The 5,564-nt window shown below is 36.3% G+C and overlaps 1 long non-coding RNA gene across 1 annotated transcript; it reads left to right on the plus strand.

The window, feature by feature from the left end:
- Window positions 1-395: 395 nt before the first annotated feature.
- LOC309388867 lies at window positions 396-4,236 on the plus strand. Its single transcript, XR_014174858.1, has 3 exons — window positions 396-420; window positions 3,373-3,461; window positions 4,154-4,236. It is a non-coding gene; the product is annotated as an uncharacterized lncRNA (long non-coding RNA).
- The last annotated feature ends 1,328 nt before the right edge of the window (window positions 4,237-5,564 follow it).

The following is a 5,564-nucleotide window of genomic DNA, read 5'->3' on the forward strand; positions in this document are numbered from 1 at the left end:
CACGGAGCTGGGGTGGGTGTACCCTGCACATGACACATCCGGCCCACGGGCTGCCAATTTGACAACCCTGACCTAAGCAGAAAGTTTGCAGTTGGAAACACATTTAAGTCTGTTCGAAGAAATGTCCTTCTGGGTTCAGTTCCAAGTGGGGAGAAAGACAATGAAAACATTGTGGCTGTTTGGAAAGACGGCTTTAATGGTGGACAAGATTACATACCTTGAAGATGTTGGGTGAAGAAAAAAAGGGAAGAGATTCTGAGAGTGCATGAGTTTTATACCCTCTCTGGGCTTCTGAATTTGCACTTGTATTCTGATTGGTTGTCAGACTCCCATGGGGCTATGCACGGGAAACTCTGTAAGCTGTCCTGAATCCCAAGCTTGCTTGAACCTTGCTGATGTAATCTTCCCAGGTGCCATGTGGTGAGTTCTGTTGCTAGATGGGTAGAGGGCTAATCCTACCTTTATTGGATCTTGGGTGAGGGCATTTGCCTATGAATAGACCTACCTAGCTATCTCTTCATCTCTTAAGTGTTGACATCTGCTGTGTGCTATTGAGTATGGTGTGGACTATTAAGAGTGAGTCTGCTTCCTGCTTAGAAAAAATGTTTCTCCATTTGTCATCCAGGGAAATATAATATTCTGCCTTTTTAATATTTCCTAGAATGTTTCATTTTTTCTAGGAGAGGGACGGGTGCCAACTTCCTACAAGTCACTACAATTAAGGATTCATGACAGTGATAAATACCTCAAGTATCTGAAGGGGGCTGTGGGTATATGATCCACAAAGCACATATTGAGCCTTAAAGAAGTGATTCATCAATTGGAATACTTTCCTTATGTATGTGTGTGTGTGTGTGTGTGTGTGTGTGTGTGTATGTGTGTGTGTATTTCTATGCCACCTAAAAGTGTTATTTTCTCATAAGAGTCAACAAATGCAGGGACGAGAGATATGCTGCTTTAGGGCAGAAATTCAGACTGGAGACTTGTCATTACTCAGACAAAAGCACAAGGTTTTTCTCACTTCCACCTAATCCCAGCACAAACCTGCTTCAACAGCTTCTTTACTCTGCCCTCTTCTTTGAAGTCGCCTTCACCTTGACTCCTGCCTATGATTAAGAGAGGCTTAAGCTGTCCTCAGCTGTAGTAAGGTTAAAAGAGTATTTTCCTCTCTATTCTGACACCATCCACGTGCAATCCCCAGGTGTATAAAATACATATATTATATGTGTGTGTGTGTGTGTGTGTGTGTGTGTATTAATATATATATGTGTTTATACCTGTTACTCTAAACAGAGGTCAGAAGGTAACAGTGACTTGAAAGAGAGCCAGGAGTAGAGGAAGGAAAGGATCAGCAAGGGGGATGAGCCAGTTTTATTTTTGGATGACTCTCCAATGGGTCAATTGTTCTTCAATTCAGCAGTGGAGAAAAGTCCTAAAAATGTCCACGAAAATCTGTCTGAGTTTCTTCCACTACTATTTGGTCAATATACATTTTGTCATCCCCCCCTTTTTTAAAAAAAATGTGTGCAGCTTATACGGGAAATATTTAGTTGGGGTTGACTGGTCCCATTACATTGCAATGACTGTATCTGTAGAAGATTCTTCAACCCGCTGTGCCTGGCCTAGCTTTACAATTACTTTTAAGCCCTTTCTGTCTTTTATGAATGGGTAAACAAGCCATGTGTTCTTTGGGAAACAAAAGAAAAAAGCGAGCTGCAAAAATGTACAAGGGACAGAGCAAGGGAGGAGGGGTCAGTGAGACATCAGCCTAGAGGAAGGACAGTTAATCGACCAATTTCATACTTCTCACACCAAGGCATAGCAAAAAAAAAAATCTCTTCTTTTAGGCTGTGTGTTTGTCTGAATTTGCATTCCAGGGTTCGGTCTCCCCAAAATACATTACACACTACAAAACAACAACAACAACCACCCACAATTTCTATTTGGGGGGAAAACTGTGTAGAAAGTTATATATTTTATGGTGATGATACATATCTTAAATAATTGGTTCACTCTTCTTGTAATAGTTGAAAATAAAATAAAGTAGATTTATGCTTGGATCTACAGACAATAGAGGAATCTGCTCATCCTTAACTTTTCATAAATTTTCTTTCTCTTGCCTTTTCCTCCATATAATTACACTCCATTGTCAATTCTCAAAGAAGCAGTAGGTTTAAAAAAAGAAGAAGAACAAGGAGTAGCTATCTCTACCTTCCCCCTCCAGCAGAATTTTTTATAACAGAGCCAAAGAATTATAGGTTCCTTTCAAACTTCCTGCTGCACCCAAACTGGCAGGATGGAAGAAAAAAGAAACATCATTTACTGTTCTCACCTTTTCCTAAAATATCCTTTGGGGGAAAAAAAGGGTCTCCAGCTGCATGCAATGGAAGCAAATAAATTTACCAGATGTTAAGCTTGACTAAATCATAAGGATGCTTGGAAAATGGCAGAGGGCCAGAAGGCTTAGAGAGGGAATCTCCATCCCACTTACTAAAGCCCTTTTGTGACTTCCATTCCTTCCTTCCCTCCTCTCTTGTTCTGCTTTTGGATGAGTGTTTTCTCTTTTCTGAGTGGAAATAAATGCTAGGCTACAATATTATATGGAGGGAAGAAGCTGGATGCCAGAGAAATGAAGTAGTGTTGCAACAGGGGAAACCAATTCTGCACAACATTGGTTAACTTGGTTTCTATGCTAGAAAAAGCCAGAGGCATACAAATCCCAGCTATGAAGGCAAACAACAGCTTGCATTAGAACAGGGGAAACCAGCATTCTCAAATGTTTCTCTCTTAAGTAGCTATTAAGAGAATCGCATTCCATTTTAGAGGTCACTATTATATTGTTTCCAAAGTATGCAGGATTTCAAAGGAGAGAATAAAAAGTGCACTTTAGAATCATTGAAGCCTCCTTCCAATTTTTAACTAAAGTAGGGGTTGGACAGACTTTTTGATCTTTCTAAACTGAAAGGCAGATATGAATTAAGGTACTTTTGTTGGAGAAAGTTCAATGTCAAGATGTATTTTGCATTCACCAAGAGAGTTGCTCCAAGTTTCTGAAATAATTAAGAGAATTTAGATCTGTATTTCCAGTAAATAGAGGCCAACTTTTTACACTCCTATTGTCTGCAATGACTCGATCAGCCACACGCTAATTAGTGTCTAGTGCTATTTGTCCTCTCCATTGGTTTTTTTTATTTGCCACCTATTATTCCATTGACATAAATTGATTTTTCCTGGGTAAAATCCATTATTTAGTCTGAAAAACAAAATAATTGTGTTATGTTATATTAAGTTATGTTGTGTTGTGTTATATGTTGCAGGCCACATATATGTTACATGACATCTAATAATTCTCCTTTCACTTTCATATATTAGAGTGATGGCCCTTCTATTCTATACAAGGATAGAAAATATGAAGAGTTGCTTGAGAATATTAAAAAGTGATACGGGGCACTAAAATATAGGTACGTCATTTGTTACTAAAATTGTTTATACTTGGTATAATGATGGGTTATACACGTCTTTATATATTTATTTTATTTTTCTTTATTATAGTCTTAATCTTTCTATTTTTTCCTCTTTCTCTTTTTTCTTTTCTGCATTTAATTTTTTTTTTTTTAGTTTGTTAGTTTTTATTGTTGCAATTGTGATCTTTAATAAAATTACGGTACTGTAAAAATAATATTGAATTAGAGTTTGAGATTCGGGAAGATGACTTAATCTGGCCTTTCTGCCAAAACTGAGAAAGAATCGTTTTCTAAATCTATGATATCTGGCAACATAACCTCTGCCTTGTTTCCTTTCCTTTCACAAAAGTTAAAGTTTCAGTTGGACGCAAAGTTTGCCCTTGTTACTAAATCAAGAAACTTGCTGGGAAAAACTGTTCTCTTACACTTCATAATTCCACCCCCACCCCCCATGAACAAGTCTCCACAGCGATAATGCTTCCCTTGGAAGAAGATTTCCTGCCTGTGTATTGAGTTCCAGTGATCCCGCTCACTTTCCAAATATGGAAGAATTATCTTTTGAAAAGACACAATACCTCTTAATAGAAAGCCTCAGGAGGTTCATTCATTCATTGCCAGCATTGCATTGCCAATCCTCAACAACACTATGCATAATAATACCAGCTTAATATTTGGACTTGTTTCCAAAGGGCACCGAAATCAGTACAAGTCTTTTCATGTTGGGGACGGGAGCAGAATATCAAGACAAAAAGGAGAAGGACCAATATTCAGGACCCTCTGGATTTTTCAGGTAGCCACAGAATCATGTCTGCAAAGATTATGTAGAAAAGTTGGGCAGATAGCAACCACAAATGACTGTGTTGTGCTTGACAATAACAAAGGTAGCTTTGGGCAAAGTGTAATCTCCAAATCAAAAGCTAAACAAGATTGGGAATGATTATAGCCTGGATATAAGGCCACCAATCCCAAGGAAGCTACTTTGAAAGTCATTCTAGACCAGGGGTAGTCAACCTTTTTATACCTACCGCCCACTTTTGTATCTCTGTTAGTAGTAACATTTTCTAACCACAGTAATAGTGATTTATAAAGTAGGGAAGTAACTTTATAAAATTTATAAAGCAGAGTTACAGCAAACCCACACCACCTACCATGAAAGCTGGAACGCCCTCTAGTGGGCGGTAGGGACCAGGTTGACTACCGCTGTTCTAGACCTTCCTAGAACACGACCTCTATTGTATAGCTATATTTCTGGCTCACCTGCAATGCAGTTGAAATAGTTTCAAAAGCCGGGATTTGATTTGATTCTTTTCTTTTATATCATTGTATTATTTTTATTTTATTATTTTTATTTTATTATTTTTATTTTATTTTATTATTTTATTTTATTTTATTATTTTATTTTATTATTTTATTATTTATTTTATTTTATTTTATTATTTTTATTTCATTATTATTATTATTTTATTTTATTTTATTTTATATTATTATTTTATTTTATATTATTATTATTATTATTATTATTTAATTTTATTATTTATTTTATGCTAAAGTTCCATTTCTTTACTGGCAAGGGACTATTGCTTCACCCCTGTTCCCAGTTGCTAAACTTCAGATATTGTAAAGGAATTGCTAGGATAGCGGAGTGCCTCAGTTACCCAGGTAAAACTATAACTACAGAGTTGAAATTTAAATGTTGGCCAGTTTCTCTTCACTGTTTTCTTTTTCTTTTTAAGTGGATTGAGAGATTGGGAAGAGTTTCAGGACCTGGCTTGGGATAGAATAGCAAACGGCATTCTTTGTTCTCAGCATTTCTTCATTTTAAAATGACTTTTGTGTTAGGCTAAAACCAAAAATTCAGATCTGAGCACAGCAGAGGTGGTTTGCTAATTGTTTTGCTACCAGTTCGGGTATAATAATAATAATAATAATAATAATAATAATAATAATAATAATAATAATAATAATAATAATAATAATAATAATAATAATAATAATACTTTAATTTATAGACCGCACCCTCTCCTAGAAAGGACTCGGGGCGGTGTACAGTCATATTAAAAACAACCATGTGGATACAAAAATATAGATATACATAGATAT

The sequence above is a fragment of the Natrix helvetica genome (genome assembly GCF_964273705.1).
Source record: "Natrix helvetica genome assembly, chromosome: 3".
Classification (NCBI taxonomy): domain Eukaryota; kingdom Metazoa; phylum Chordata; class Lepidosauria; order Squamata; family Natricidae; genus Natrix; species Natrix helvetica.